The following is a 16,463-nucleotide window of genomic DNA, read 5'->3' on the forward strand; positions in this document are numbered from 1 at the left end:
TTCCCTGTTTCACTCCCCTTTACCCCCCCAAAACAATGGCATAGTTGTGCAGTGGTAGCTGCCCAGCCCAGATGAGTGCTGGAGAACCTGCAAAGACTTGCAGGGGATACTTCACCTTCTCTATCCCTCTCTCCACACTATTTCCTCTTTCCCTCCTCCTGGTGACTTTCATATTTTCTCCTTTCTTTGCTTCTCTTCTCCCTACCTCTTTCTAAAGTCACCTAGGGAGCTTCCACACAGAGTGGTGATTTTAATCTGGGCCTTCCAGATCTAGGGATGCCAGCCTCCAGGTGGGACATGGGGATGCCCCAGAATTAAAGCTCATTTCCAAACTAAAGAGATCAGTTCCCCTGGAGAAAATGGGTGCTTCGGAAGATATACTCTATGGCATTGTGACCTGTCCTCTCCAGGCTCCATCCCTAAATCTCCAAGAGTTTCTTGACCTGGATCTAGCATCACCCCATACCCTACCCTGCTAGTGGCCTGCGGGGACCTGGCAACCCTATCCAGATCCTGGTCTGAAACTCCATCTACTGCACCATACAGGCTTTCATGGGGGGCTGATGTTGAACAGTAGCAAGCATCTAGATCTGAGTGAGTAATGCAAGTCAGTGGTAACAGTTTGTCTGGTGATTGTTTGGGACTAATAAATCTTCTCTCAAATGCTAAAACAGACCTTTGAGTGCCCTGTCTCCTCCCTCTATCTTTTACTAACAGTAACTAAGGCTGGAAAGCTGGCAATACTGTTGTCAATACTGCTTGGCAATGACCACTGAGAGCATTTGTTTTCTTCAAGGTACAGGCACTGCTTCTATAATTTTAAAGGCTTTTAACCCCCTAATGTTTTTTAAAGGGCTTTTTTTTTAGATTTCAGATTTTTCAGCACACCTGGAGTTTCTTCAAGTTCACAGAAAGCTTCATCTTGTCTGCTCATGGCTCCTGTCTCCGGATTTAAGTATCCAAGATTTGATCGCCTTCAGAATTACATATATTGATGGAGGAATGCCAAACAACCATTGATGTGTACATTCCACTTATTCTCTGATATTGGTGTTCTAGAGGTACTGATTTTATGAAAAGTCATATTAAGATGATCCACCAAAATTGCAATGAATTTTAAGATTCCCTCCCTTTATATTTAGCTCTGTAAGCACAAATTTTTAATACAATATTTTATTTCACGGTGCCCCCTTCCCACAACAATGGAGGCTAGAATAGTTCTCCTTTAAAACAGTTAAAGTGTAAATTGTCAGGATTCTGAAAAGAACATAAATGCACACATATGTGCCTTAATGATTATGGTATCCCTTAATCAAAGTATTAATATTCCCTCTCCTAAGCCAGTGTTCAACCATGTTAATAAAAAAAAAAGATGAGGAGATTGCTTTCCCCAAGTAGCAAAGCTTAATTTAAACTTAATTCTATATGGAAACAAGCTTCTCCATTTTTCCTCTTATCCACACACAGAGAGACTTTGCTCATTGCTTTCTATTCTCCCCTACAATTAAAACTCTTTTATTTTGTAAAAGCGAAACATGGAAATTTTACTACTGAGATAGTCCTATCAAAACTGGCATGCTTGTACATACCATCAGTTTTCATCTATTTAGATGCTGTGATTCCCCCACCCCCAAATCTATAATATTTGTCTTTCTCTCTTGTCACAGAGTAGAAAACCAGGCTATTGGGGAATAGGCAAAGAAAGAAAACACAAGGCCTGGATCGAAGAACATGGAGAGATACTGGAAGCATGTTGAAAATGCAAATCATACTTCCATACAGACCACTGGAAGACCACCTCTAGTTTCATAATGTATAGAACAAATTACTGTACTTCCATGCAGTCAAGAAAGCTAATGAAATCCACAGGAGCTACCAGATTCTTGGCTAAGGACCCCAATCACATGTCATGCTCATTTTACAGAAGTCCTGATTATGTGATTGTTTTTAAAGTAGCCGTTGTAACTTCAGTTGGAATCCATGAATTATAACAGCATTGTGTCATGCATGGGCTAAATTAAAAAAAACAACACTCTAATTCCATTTCATTTAACTGATACTGAATCCAAACTTTCCCCCCCTGAATTTGTGGGGCTAGCTGTAAAAAAATCTGTCAAGTCTGCTAACATTTAATGTCTACTGAAAGCTGACTGTGTGATTGAGGTCCTTAGCCAAGAATCTGGCAGCTCTTGTAGATTTAATTAACTTTCTGTATGGTTGGCCTACTTAACATGCAGTCATATTCGAAATGGACTCCATACATAAATCATATGTTATGTGTCACTGCCTCCTAATGTGCAGCACAAATAACTTCCAGCATGAACCAAGAGACTCTTGCATGAATGTCTTACAGCGCAGATGCCCAGTTTACATGTGTTTCCCACTCAAATACTACATGTGTGACAAGGTGGACCTTTACAATCATACAGAGATCTAGTTCACACTGGAGGATAGGCACATAGAATGGCTCCTCTGCCAGTATTGAAATACTATCCCCAGCTACATATATGAACCAAGGTATCAAGGTCATAACAAGAGTGGTCTCTTGGACAGATGAACTTTATATTGGAGCTATGAAACAGTTATCTAAATATATTCTATAGTCCATTTCAGTGACAATGCCAAACCACATTTTCCGATAACTCTGTTTTGTGAAACCAGGACACAGCTTTCCTTGACAGTCAAATTCTGGTTTGTTTTGACAAATGCTGGCTTCACTGCCTTTGCTCTAGCCAAGTATCTCTAACTGGGGAGTGGTTGGGGGTGGCACTGGGAAACAAGGCAAAAATGAGCCAGTATGTCTGCCTTCATACATCACACAAAACCACAGCTAAGAGTAATTGTGGTAAACAAGTCGACTTCAAACCATGCTTGCACAGCCTGGTTTGGCAGAACCTCACTAGCCTTACTTTAGTAGAGTGGCTCACATTTAGACAATGATTCCAACTCCAAATCCATGCCATTTATACTTATTTGGGTAGCCTTGGCTAAATTAGTGACTGCTCAAATCTCAGCTCATAAACTGTATTATTCTTTGCATCATCAGTATCAATCGCTATTAAGTATTAAAGTCACAACAGGATCATCCTTATCAATTGCTATTAAGTATTAAAGTCACAATAGGATCAATTATTTCCATTCGTTTTCCTACATGTAAAATTGAATAAGGATTGTAAAACACTTTCTAGATTGTAAGTACTACGAGGATGCTAAATTCCACCATGTCCAACACCAATATCCTTGGATTTGTGCTTAAAACGAGTTGTGTGGATGCAATGAAAGGCTTAAAAAAAGATTAATCTTTCATTTATTCATATACACAACTTGTCTAGTCCTAAGGATTTAGGGAGATTAGCTCATTAAGACTGCAATAAAGCATTATTTAAGGTATATGTGTTGGACTCCGAGACATGTAGGGATTCATAAATGGTGGGTGGAGTGGGGTGGAGGGAACACAGCACCCAAACCCTGGAACTTCAAAATGTGCCTTGAAGACTACAGCCATCTGGACTTCTAGTATGACAAGCTTCCTTTGACCCATCTGCATCGAGAAATCTGTTACAGTCTTCAGCAGCTGAAATCTGTACATGCTTGTGAAGGGCATATCTAAGTACAGCTCGCTACACCATTCTGCTGTGTCTGAGTGGATAGTTGAAACATGATGAAATGTACCTAATCCATATTAACCAACCCTAGGTACACAACCTGTATCTTAGTATGGAGCACAATGAGTAGAATCAAGAGACACGCAAACCCTAATTGCTCAATCCAGTCCTGTATAGGGCATTAATGCATCTAGGGGGAAGTGAGTTATGATGGCTTCATTAATACTATCTTGGTTGATACAAACTGCACTTTTTATATTCATAACGCAGGTTTTGAGATAGGAACTGGGAGGTAGATGTGAACAGGGAGGAAGATGAGCAAATGATGAGAATCACAGCACTTAGGTTTGGTTCTGTGGGGCGAAGAACTGCTTTCAGAGTGGGACCTTCTTTCTTCCCCTTTCACATTGTAGCTCAAAATGCCCTTGAACTGTTGCTCCCAGGTGATAAGGGACCAGCTAAAAGCAATGTTACACAGGCTATTTTGGGCTACAACAGGAGGGTAGCGGTGAGAAAGTTGCTCTCTGTTGGGAAAAATCCTTCTGATCACAGAAACACCACCGGATCCAAGCCATATACAGGTTTCCTATAGCCCCTAGTGACATGTAATTATATACACAATGCACAGACAGCCATAAAAAATTCAATCCAAAACTTAACTTGAGAAGCATAAATAGATGAGAATAGGTAAACCAGATAAACTACAACTAAAGTCAAAACAGCAATAATTAAGCAAAAACAAAAGACTGGCAGGAGCATAGTCCATATGAGAATGTTTTACCTGATAAAATCAATAAGGTCAGGCTCTATCAGGCCTCTTTAATGGAGGATAGCTCAGATACTACAAAACACTGACCCAATCTTTCATACAGAGTACTTCACAAATAGATAGGTCCCCCCACTCCCTTAGATCCCAGTGAGATCCTCACACTGAAGAAGATGCTGTGTAGACTACGCTATGTTTAGGTCATCAGGACTTGATATAAAAGGAGTAAGTATTACTTACATTGAGCCTAGAAACTGATAGGAAGTCATGTAAATAAAAGACTACTAGTTATTCTTTGCGCTGGTCAAAAACAAAGTCATCTCATTTTGCTCCAGTAACCAGTTTCCAAACAATCTTCAAGGGTAGTACAGGAATCGGTAAGGAGCACAGCACAGGACGGAGTCAATCTCTGGTACTGTCAGTAATTTACATTAACTAATTTGACGTAGTCAGTTCACGAATTTATCAAGGCATGAATAACAGCTTCCACATTTTAGGCAGGGAAGGAAATCAAATTGGATCAGGGGAGTGCTTCCAGAATGCTGAGCGTTAGCAGGCAAATCAATAATCCTGGCACAAGGTGTTCTCCATACTTTTTTTTAATGAAGACCACATACTGCCAGCTTAACTTTTTCTTAAATATCTCCAAAGAAAATTATTCAACAACTTCCCAAAGCAGTTTGTTATATTTTGAAATGATTTTTAGGTATACTAATTTTTTAATAGTGTGCGGACTCTTATCAGGGAGAACCGGTTTGATTTCCCACTCCTCCACTTGCACCTGCTAGCATGGCCTTGGGTCAGCCATAGCTCTGGCAGAGGTTGTCCTTGAAAGGGCAGCTGCTATGAGAGCCCTCTCCAGCCCCACCCACCTCACAGGGTGTCTGTTGTGGGGGAGGAAGGTAAAGGAGATTGTGAGCTGCTCTGAGACACTTTGGAGTGGAGGGCGGGATATAAATCCAATATCATCATCATCTTCTTTTTCCTGAATGTTTCATGTAAATCTATCTGCCTACAATTTAGATCAATTTTCACTTATATCAGTTTGTTTGCTACTTAAGCAAGTTGATGTTTTGTCTTAAATTTTGGCAACATGAACCTAGTTTACACACCAAGTTTCTATTCAGAATGTTTCTTGTGACTTTTGAAAATAAGGAATTATTTGTTGTAATGCTAAATTTAGCTCCATAAGTGTGTGTTCTTTAAATTCATGTTGATGATATGGGAGGACTTGCAAATTAAAACATACTGCATTTTTTCAGAGCACTTTTCTTTCCCCCCTCAGCCCTTAACATCTGGCAAGTTTTTATAACCAGATTTCCTTTTTCCAAATGCCTTTCTAGCTTATTTCTGGATAGCAATCTTTGTTAAGCTAGAATCTCTCTCTAGGAAATGACTTGCTGAGTCCTAAAGTCAATGACAGGCTCTTCATAACTAACAATTTGATCCCATTTCTCCACAAGGGATTTTTTAGGGCTTCTTAGCTTAAACAGCAACTTACTACAGAATCACTCTGGATGTCGTTGATACAGAAAGCATTATTAAAATTCATTTTCATGGCCATTACAGGGCAGTTCTTAGAAGAGTCACCCTTCAAAGTTCACTGAAGTTGAACAGCTTAGAAGAGTATACTCTTTCCTTAGGCTTGCAATGTCACACTTCATCACAATAGGGCAAGAATTTTTCTCAAGACCCAATTTCCAAGTGTTTTTACAGATTCATTCATGAAAGTTGCTTAGAAATTTGAAGGCCCTAACAAACATGCCCAATTTCCCTGGTGTTTTGCTTGTTTCTCCGTTATTTATGTTACTGGGATATTTTATTAACCACAAGAATGACTAATGTACATATAAAAAGGTATTTCTTTCTAAGGCCTATAGAACATCATAGTGGATCAAAGTTAGCTATATAATGGATATTGAGAGCTATGGCCATGCCACTCCTTACATGAAAGCTATGTATCTGAATCTTAGCTTCAGTTTATTTAAAAAGACATGAAGAAAGAAATCAGACTGCTTTGTTTTCAATTGCATGGTCAACATAAGGCCTATTCATTGTATATCACAGGCTTTGATCATTTTCTGAAAAGGTGCTCATAGGCAGCAACCTTTCAATATTTATGCAGATACAATGCCGTCTTGGAAACACTAACATTATGTTGGAGGCAAGCCTGCATTTGGATCACTTGATTTTTCAAAATTGTATTCCTGATGGAAGTTGCACCTCCTCACTAGAGTCCCCCCCCCTCATCCCTTATTGCTATTTCGTTGTGTGGGTACTCCTGTGACCCTGAAAATGATCATTCTGGAATCAAAGGGGGCTGCAACAACAGATAGGAATGTAGGGGAAACTCTATCCTTCATCCAAGGAGTGGTAGGTTAATGCTGGCCAACAATATATACACATTTCAGAATTCATAGTACGGTTATTCACCAACTTCTTTGGATTTCCTTTAATGAAACGTGTAATTAGATTACCGCATGTGGAATCAGTACTTGTGGAGACACCAGTGTTTCCTTGACTATAAGCTAATGTAGGCTAAACTACTTTGTAGGTTTCTCATTTTCTAGGGTAACCTGATTCCTCCTGGAAGCTGACAGATGGAGGGGTGACTTACTGGGAGAAAAAGAAAGGTGCATTCTACAGTGCTGGTGTCGTATAGTGTTATGTACTGAATTTTAGGTTTTGAGGAAGCTTTCACGGGTGCCTGGGCAGAGGCTAGAGACTGATTGATTTAAACTCAAAGTAGCAACCAATGAGTGATCTTGGCTGTGAAACCTGACTGCCATGATTTGGTATGGGAATTGGGTGTGTGTTTCTTTTGCATTAATATAAGTGGGGTCTCGGCCCCGCCATGTTGTCTTAGTATGTATTTGCCAATAAAGCAGTTGAACTCCAACACATTGAACCGAGTATTTAACACTGGCGGTGAGGATGAGATTTTGTTGAGTCAGCCTATCCCTGAGCCACACCGCATGTACCACATACCGAGCTCCAGTGCCATGCACTCATCTCGCAATGCATCACGGCTGGGATCATGGCTGTTGCTCCGGGACAGCATCTGCCAGAGTTTGCCCCCACTCACTCAGAGTTGTGGGAAACCTGGGTGGACTGGCTGAAATATTATGTGCTATTCCACAAGATCAAGGATGAGATGGACAAGAAATCGCTCCCGCTCAGTGCTTGTGGCATCACTACCCTGCAACTGGTGAAGCAGCTCATTGCTCCGACCACTCTAGAAGCCACCTCATACAAGGTCCTGATCAGGACAATCACAAACTATTTGGCACCCCGGCCAATCCATTTGGCATGCCAGCACAAGTTCTACACCCAGCAACAGAAGCCCGCCAAGTTGGCTGCTGACTACCTTGCCAAGCTGCAAGACCTCGCCCTGCACTGCAAGACAGGTTCATGGTGGTGATCTGGGATGGCAAACTGCACTGCAAGCTCCTTGTCCAGGATGACCCCACCCTGACAAAAGCACTCCGACAGGCCACCTCGTTCAAGCAGTCCCACAGAGACCGCCCCGCAACAGCAGCACATCAGGCTACTGTATCATCTGCCTCTGAAGCATCGGACAGTGAGGAGACCCACTAGTTCCGACATCTGCCTCACTGCAAGAGCCGCCCAGCGGCCATGGCATGCCTTACAGACAAGCCAACCCCAGCTTTCTGCGCCAGCTGCAAAGACCTGCACAAGCATTGCTCCTGCTCGTTCCGGAACACGTGTCAAACTGTTGCAGAGTGGGCCACGTCGCCCGGGCCTGCAGGGCCAAGGAAAACTGTAGGTGCCAGATGACCCACCAGGAATTGGCGGAGCTGCACACCACCTCCAGGTACTGTGTTTGCCCCAAGACACCCCTGACAAAATTAAAGTCACGGTATGGATCAACGGGGCCCCTTGCTAAATGGAAATTGACTCTGGGTCCTCTATATCCATTATTTCAGAGGACACCTTTAAGAAATTCTGCCCCAAGGGAGGTCCTCCACTACGGCCCATTGGATTCATCCTGAGAGACTTTCAAAAGAACCCAGTGTACATAAAGGGGTGGGGCCGTTTCCAAGTGTAGTTCAAGCATTTTGACGGCATGTTGGACTTTGTGGTGGGAGGCAAGCTCATGAACCTACTCGGACTAGCCGGGTTCGAACCCCTCAGGATAGAAATCATAGGGGTAAAGCAGAATCAGCCTCACAGTTTTACACACACCTGTGAGGAGGAGAAAACCATAGAAGAAGACTGTATTTTTATACCCCGCCCTTCTCTCTGAATCAAGGGTCTCACAGAGTCACTTACAATCGCCTTTATCTTCTTCCCCCACAACAAACACCCTGTGAAGTGGGTGGGACTAAGAGATAACTTCTACAAGAGCTATGGCTGACCCAAGGCCATTCCAGCAGCTGCAAGTGGAAGAGTGGGGAATCAAACCTGGTGCTCTCAGCTAAGAGTCCACACACTTAACCACTACACCAAACTAGCTCTCAAAAGAAAGCACTTCCTTTATAAATGGTCATCTTTTCTGCTTAAGCCCAGTTTCTCAGCTAACATTTAGATCTAACTAGACATGCTATTCTCAAAAATACTGCGCCTCACAACATGTTTGGACTGGCTGCATCCCAACAATTCTCTGGAGCAGCACCCTAATCCAGTTTGGTGTAGTGGTTAAGTGCACGGACTCTTATCTGGGAGAACCGGGTTTGATTCCCCACTCCTCCACTTGCAGCTGCTGGAATGGCCTTGGGTTAGCCATAGCTCTGGCAGAGGTTGTCCTTGAAAGGGCAGCTGCTGTGAGAACCCTCTCCAGCCCCACCCACCTCATAGGGTGTCTGTTGTGGGGGAGGAAGATAAAGGAGATTGTGAGCCGCTCTGAGACTCTTCGGAGTGGAGGGCAGGATATAAATCCAATATCTTCTTCTTCTTCTTAACCCGATGAACCAAGAAGCACCCAGAGAATTCTTTCCAGGTGACCCTGTGTACTCCCAGAACTTTGCGAGCGGCCCCGAATGGATTCCTGCCAGGGTGATGCAAGTCACTGGCCCCTGTTTCTATGAGGTGTTGACTGAACGGGGTTCAAAGAGGAAGACAGAGACCGAGAGGAGCCAGCATTGTCACAGATGGGGAACGAGCCAGCACCATGCAGCCCAGTGCCGAATACTCACAAAGTGGACCCTCTGCCCCCGAAATTCCTGGTGGAGTTCCTGATTCCCAGCCACTGCCGAGCATTCCTGTTTCCACACCACAGCCGTGTGAGGCTGAGACCACACTGACCTTGGCTCCTAAGGCACCTCCTCCTCTGGCCAAGCCCCAATGCTTACAGAGGGAACACCGCTGACTAGAGTACCTTGAGGACTATGTGTGTTAAGTAATTTCGAACTGGGGGGAGGAGTGCTATGTACTGAATTTAAGGCCTGCAGATCTTTGTAAAAGAGATGAAGTGCCAGCAAATTACTGAATTTAAGGTTCAAAAAGGAAGCTTTTGTGCACGCCCGGGCAGCTGCAGGAAAGTTAGAGACTCTGATTGATTTGAACTCAAAGCAGCAACCAATGAGTGGTCTTCGCGCAAAACTTGACTGCCATGATTTGATATGGGAATCGGATGTGTGTGTGTTTCTTTTGCATGAATATAAGCGGGGTCTTGGCCCCCCCATGTTGTCAGTATATAGTTGCCAATTAAGCATGTTCCTGGTTGAACTCCCAACACATCGAACCCAGTATTTAGAACACAGAAAGTGGTATCAACATGTCAGTGACTTCCAAGTGATGCTCTGGTATTTGGGCAAAAACTCTATGGTAAAACCAGTTTCTACCATAGTTTTTGTCCAAGTGCTTGGTGTGATTATGTAACTTTTTATGCAACACCAGCAACATGGCTTGGGTCTTTCTCTTTCTACTAGTAAGTTTCCCCTTGGTCACTGATGAGCAGCCGGGGGGCAGGGCCTGGCAGAAGGGGAACCCCACCTCCCCCAAGGGGGCTGAAAGCTATCCTTTTCTGTCTGTTGTGCCTCTTTGGTGACCAGATTGTTATGAAAGTCATGATATGTAATACCTACAACATTGAAATCAATGGAATGAATCATCCTGACTAAGGTCATGCCGCAGTTTATATATAACTATTCCCCTAGCCACCCACTCCTTCCCACAAACATATGTAACCAAGGCCTAATCTACACATACTGCAGAATGAAGAAGTAAAACAGACTATAAAACTTTAGACTACACATGGAGGGTTCCACTTCTGAAAACTCCTGAATGTCAAAATCTTTTTGCAAGTTTTAAAATGCTCACACATCACATCAAACAGAGAGGTTCTAATCCTCTATGCACTCTGTTGCTAGTAGTCTATTTGCAAGGAATTTTTAATTTTTTTTAAAAAGTATGACTGCCTCCCCCCCACCCTCATCTGCAGTCTGAAACTATCCTACAGCATCATCAGAACTTGACTACCTCATTCTACTGCACGTGTAGATCCTACCCTATATTCCTATCTACATGAACTTCAGGCTTTCCACAAACACTTAATGACATTTAGCCATGTAAATGATTGATTTAGACAGCCAGTGTGGTGTAGTAGTTAAAGTGGCAGATGAGGATCCAAGAGACCCAGGTTCAAATTGCTTCTCTGCCATGAGACTCACTGGGTGTCTCTGAGTTAATCACTCTTTCTCAGCCTTACCTACTTCATTCACAGGCTGTAGCGAAGATTAAATTGAAAAAGAAGCATGTAGAGTGAGCACCTTAAGAGAAAGGGTAGGACAAAAAACCCACTAGACAGTTAGTATTATAATATTTATGTGCATCCTTCTGCATTGTGTCAACCAGCATCGTGGCCTGAAGATCTTTGTAAAAGAGATGAAGTACCTGCAAATTCCTAGTTCCAGACCTATGCCTGTTCTGCTGAGAAAGGGAACAGTAAGGGTTAAAACAGTGAATCACAAAAGCACACACTTCATAAGTTTCATCTAAACTGAAGTTAAATCCACCTGGCAATTATGCCTTTCTTGCTTGAGGACTTGTTCTCTAATGCATTTCAAAGCGGAAGAGACACTGTGGTTATACAGCAAATTACTGCACACTAGTAACAGGGTTAGATTGGAGACCTAGGAGGTCTCCGAAAGAAGGAAAGAGAAAATTGCCTAGTTCCCATGGGCATTGTAGTGCAGGAATGAAACTAGAGAGAGACCCAGAGCGATGCGGAAAGGATGTATAGCCAGTGCCTCCTGCCACTGATGCTATGGTATGAGAACAGAATTACCTAGGGAACACAGAACTAATACTGGAGCTGATAAAAGTCACCTTAGAGTACCCTTGATCCTACGCCTGGCTACTTGTTTCCACAACAGATAATGGAATTATAGGCTTGGATCCAGTGATACACAAGTGGAAATGGACTTTGTACAGTTCTGCTTGTGCAAAACACCTAGCACTTTCCTCCTTATAGTGGCCAGAAACTGGTTGTGCAAGATTTTTCACAAGTGGGGATACAGTTAAGTTTTACTTAGCTCAAGCTGGTACTGTGGTCTTTTTTTCTGGCTCCAACTCATAAATGGATATAACTGATATACTTGGAATTGTGCTAACAAAAAAAGACTGACATTTTGTCAATAAAATTCAGTGGCAGGAATAAGTAATGCAAAATTGCACAGGTTTACTTTGTTTTGATTGCACAATTTGTTTTTATTTTTCACTTGCAATTTTTTTTGGAGGGGAGTAAAGATTTTGCTCAATATGAACGAACTACAGTAAAGAGGTGAAAACAATGGATATTCAACAGATATGTAAAGGCAGAAGGACAAGGACTATAGAGATGGGCAAAAAACAACAACTGAGCCATATTGAATGAAGTAAAATAAGTAGTAACATCTGTATCCTTTCATCCAGGTAGCAAATTATTCATTTTGATTTATTGCATACTTATACCCAATTATAGAAGGTAAAAGGGTACACGTGGTTTGTATCCAACAACAAAAAGAGACTTTGTTGCCAAAGGAGAGGAGGGGATGATTTTTGCAGTTTCATTGTCATAAGAACATAAAAGAAGCCATGTTGGATCAGGCCAATGGCCCATCCAGTCCAACATTGTCACACAGTAGCCAAAAAACCCAAGTGTCATCAAGAGGTCCACCAGTGGGGCTAGAAGCCCTTCCACTGTGCCCACCCCAAAGCACAAGAATATAGAGCATCACTGTCCTAGACAGATAGTTCCAACAATAAGCTGTGGCTAATAGCCACTGATGGACCTCTGCTCCATATGCTTATCCATTCTCCTCTTGAAGCTGTCTATGCTTGTAGCCGCCACCACTTGCTGTGGCAGTGAATTCAATGTGTTAATCACCCTTTGGGTGAAGAAGTACTTTCTTTTATCAGTTCTAACCCGATTGCTCAGCAATTTCATTGAATGCCCACTAATTCTTGCATTGTAAGAAAGGGAGAAAAGTACTTCTTTCTCTACCTTCTCTATCCCATGCATAATCTTGTAAACCTCTTATCATGTCACCCCAGTCGACATTTCTCCAAGTTAAAGAGCCCCAAGCATTTTAACCTTTCTTTATAGGGAAAGTGTTCCAACCCTTTAATCATTCAGTTTAATCATTCAATTTTCATTTAATTTAATCATTTAATCATCCTTTTACCTCTTGGTCTTTAACTTGCGGCCCCCACACTGTGCTCCCTATATTGATCATGAGGATGGGAGATCCAGTGGTTTGCAGCAGGAGGGAAAGTTGTGAGACTCCCCCTCTTCAAGCTCTGCTTGGCACCTGAATCTCACATGGAGGCAAGCCCACCATTTCTGCATGCTAATTATGTGTATGGGAAGACGAAGAAAGGATTGTATTTATTTTAGAGATGAGCATGAATGGAGGAAAAGATATGCCCAGGTAGCAAAAGGAGGGGGAGCAAGGAGCATGGTTGCTGACCTTGATTTTCCCTCCTCCCCATGTTCAGCCTAACTCTTATAACAACCTGTGCATGAACAAATGATATGTTGATAGGTCTGTCAGGCTCCTGTAAAAAATATGCAATCTATGGCCATTAGCTGCCACTTGGCTGACAAACTTTTTTTTTTGTGGGGGTTGTCTAGGCGCCAGTCTCATTAAAAAAAAAAACAACCTCCAGGGGTCTATATGTTAATTATCATATTTCTTACTTATCGCCACCACAAAGCCTTAATTTTAACCTTTTTCTATCATCTCTTATTTATGCTAAGACAACCTAAAATGCCAATGGTGATGGTGGGGGTGGATTTCTGTGCATGCACAAATTTCACTGTAACTGGTTTTGGGTCCTCCTTTTTAGTTCTCCAACTTTGTTTTACATACTTATCTGCAAACCTGTGGTTTCCTTCATTACTGAAGGTCTATTAATGCAATGTATTACATTATTTTTGAGAAAAACTGGCAGATTACGCTCAGATAACAGAAAGCAAGTGGGAGCAGCAGAATAATAATAATAATAAATTTTATTTGTACCCCGCCCTCCCCCGCCGAAGCAGGCTCAGGGCCAAGATGAAAGTCTTTGTGTTCAAAACACACTTTGACTGATTTCCCACTCACCTTGTTCTGGTCTCGTTGCTCTTTTTCCCTGCGGGGCTGCTGTTGGATTATGCACAAACTGCCCTGAGCCGGCAAGTTGCCCTGCCCCTTTTCAAGTTCCTTCTGCGGCAGACAGAAACCAGTTTTCAGAGGATCCTGCCGGCTGCGGAAGGAACTTGAAGAGAGGCAGAGCAACTCGCTGGTCCGGGGCAGCTTGTGCGAAATCCAGCAGCAGCCCTGCAGAGAAGAGGAGAGTGGCGTAAGTTTAGTGGGAAATGGGTCTCAGTCTCTTAGTTGACCTTGAGATCAACTGTTCATTTCCCCTCCCACTCTCCCCTGATCTAACTGGTGGTGGGGATCTTTCCAAAATTAGCTGAATCCCTCCAAGAGAAGGAAGCCAAGGTGAACAAGAGCTGTTGGGAGCAGTGCCTGGCAAGTTAAGAGATAATAATAATAAAAAATAGGGGCTCCATTTGTAGATAATAAGTACTACAACCAAATTTCCAGATGCCATGACAGCGTGGCATCCAAGCTTTGCTGAGCCCTGCTCTGGTTCATAACAAATTTCTGAAGAGGTGAACAAGTTGGCTATGCCTCTTGCAGATGAAGCTGTAGTAGCAATACATACTCTAATGCCATCATACAGACATGTTAAACTTCTTTATGACTGCAGTTCAGGGCTGTTTCAAACATGATGGATTCTACATGGCAATCAAGTTCTATGTCTTGGGTTCCCACAGGAGGGAAATTATGTATTATGTGCCATCAAGCTCCCTTCCAAATACTAAACCAGCTTAACTTCCAAGATCTGACAAGATCAGTCTATACCATGCTGTCTTCCCTCAAAGAAGGAAAACAGAGAAGCAAAAAAAGCAGAACACACACCCTTCATCATCCAGTCAATGCAATGTGGAGAGCAGGGAGGCACGTACAAGTATTTGGATTATATTCAGGGGTGGAATTCTAGCAGAAGAGCTTACAAGGCTCTTTTTTGTAAGTTCTTGGAGGATTGGCTACATCCGGGGTGTGTGGCCTAATATGCAAAGGAGCTCCTGCTAGAATTCCACCCCTGATTATATTCGCTGGCAACAGTAGACAAGACCTGGGTCTTCATAACTCACTTAAAATCTCCCCTAAAGACCAGGAGGATTGGTGAAATGTTCATTAGATTACAAAAAAAGAAAAAAAGTACAGTGTAAAACATTTGGGAACTCCAGACCAAAGTGATCAGTTATCTTGTAGACAACAAATAAAGGTAATAAAATGAATGACATAACAATGGCAAAAGTTATTATGTCATCTCAGACACCTTACCTGTAGCAGGAATTATGACCTACAGAGCTAAATACAGATTGCCAGTCATATACTGTATTACGGCCTGTCAGGAGCTGGACAGACCCCACCAATTCTTGTAGTCCCAGACAGGCAAAGAGGAGGGACCCAGAGATCCACCACACATGGTGAAAAGGTTGCATTCAGCCTGATGGGTTGTAACCTGTACAGATCCACTTTGGGCATTAGTGTAGGGAACACCCCAAAAAGAACATTTTACACTTGAGTTAAAGTGAACACTGCAAATATTCTCATGCAAGCTCTTTCTACTGGCCCAGGAAAGCGATGTTATTAATGACAATATCAAAGGAAGAACCAGGTATGCCACTCTGAGCTCCTTGGAGGAAAGATGGGCTAAAAGCATATCAAGATATGGGTTGTATAGCTTCCCTCCCTTTGCTTCTTATTGCACCATTAAAAGAAGAAAACAATAAAAAAAAAGCACTGATAAGGTACATAGTTCCTTAGAGTGTAAAAAGGAATTTGCAAAAATAGTAAGATTCCTGTAAGATGGGTCTGCATTATTTTGATCCAGATTTTACAAAGGAGGGATTGAGGCTGAAGGATAGCAGTTTCTCTATGGTCACCTAATGAAGTCCTAGATCAGTTAGGGCTTACCTGATTTCCAGTTTAGTCTTTTCACAGGGCAATCCTCCTAAGTCCACTAAAGTCAATGGGCTTACAAGGGTGTAACTCTGCTTAGGACTGCACTGTTAGCCACTGTACTGAATTAGCTGTGTGCTGGAAGCCTGGCTACACCTTCTATTAGGTTGTATAGTACAAAGTTGAAGTCAGGAGCTCCTTTAAGACCAACAAAGCTTACATTCTCAATAAAACTTCATTGACTTTAAAGGTGCTACTGGACTCCAGTTTTGTTCTATTGCTTCAGACCAACATGGCTGCCCACCTGGATCTAGCTGTATGGTACAGCCGCCCTGAGCCTGCTTCGGTGGGGAGGGCGGGGTATAAAATTTATTATTATTATTATTACAATTACACTTTCTCCTGAGCACTGGTGGGAAAAGTAACCACATATTAATTCTTCCTCTATTACCCACAGTTATAACTGGGGGAACTCATCAGAAACCTCTGTGCCATCCATAACAATCAGGATGGGGTGGATCTTATCAAAGGTAGCCCAGTCTCTCCAGTTATGGCCAGGAGTGAGAGGGGAAGTGAACAACAGCTCTTAGGTGCAGCAGCAGTCAAATTAAGCGACAACAGAAGTCAAAG

At 42.5% G+C, this 16,463-nt stretch overlaps 1 protein-coding gene and 1 long non-coding RNA gene across 5 annotated transcripts in view; one reads left to right on the plus strand and one right to left on the minus strand.

Annotated features, from left to right (window-relative positions):
• LOC132572441 (uncharacterized) overlaps window positions 1-3,130 on the plus strand; it is a 36,512-nt gene extending 33,382 nt beyond the window's left edge. For both annotated transcript variants that reach the window (XR_009555429.1, XR_009555431.1), the window contains 2 exons: window positions 868-1,061; window positions 1,668-3,130. This is a non-coding gene — a long non-coding RNA (uncharacterized LOC132572441). The remainder of the gene's footprint in view (window positions 1-867; window positions 1,062-1,667) is intronic.
• The window catches only part of ADAMTS9 (ADAM metallopeptidase with thrombospondin type 1 motif 9), a 256,847-nt gene that overhangs the window by 68,837 nt on the left and 171,547 nt on the right, over window positions 1-16,463 (minus strand). The window lies entirely within an intron of this gene.

The sequence above is a fragment of the Heteronotia binoei genome, chromosome 5, assembly GCF_032191835.1.
Source record: "Heteronotia binoei isolate CCM8104 ecotype False Entrance Well chromosome 5, APGP_CSIRO_Hbin_v1, whole genome shotgun sequence".
Taxonomy (NCBI): Eukaryota; Metazoa; Chordata; class Lepidosauria; order Squamata; family Gekkonidae; genus Heteronotia; species Heteronotia binoei.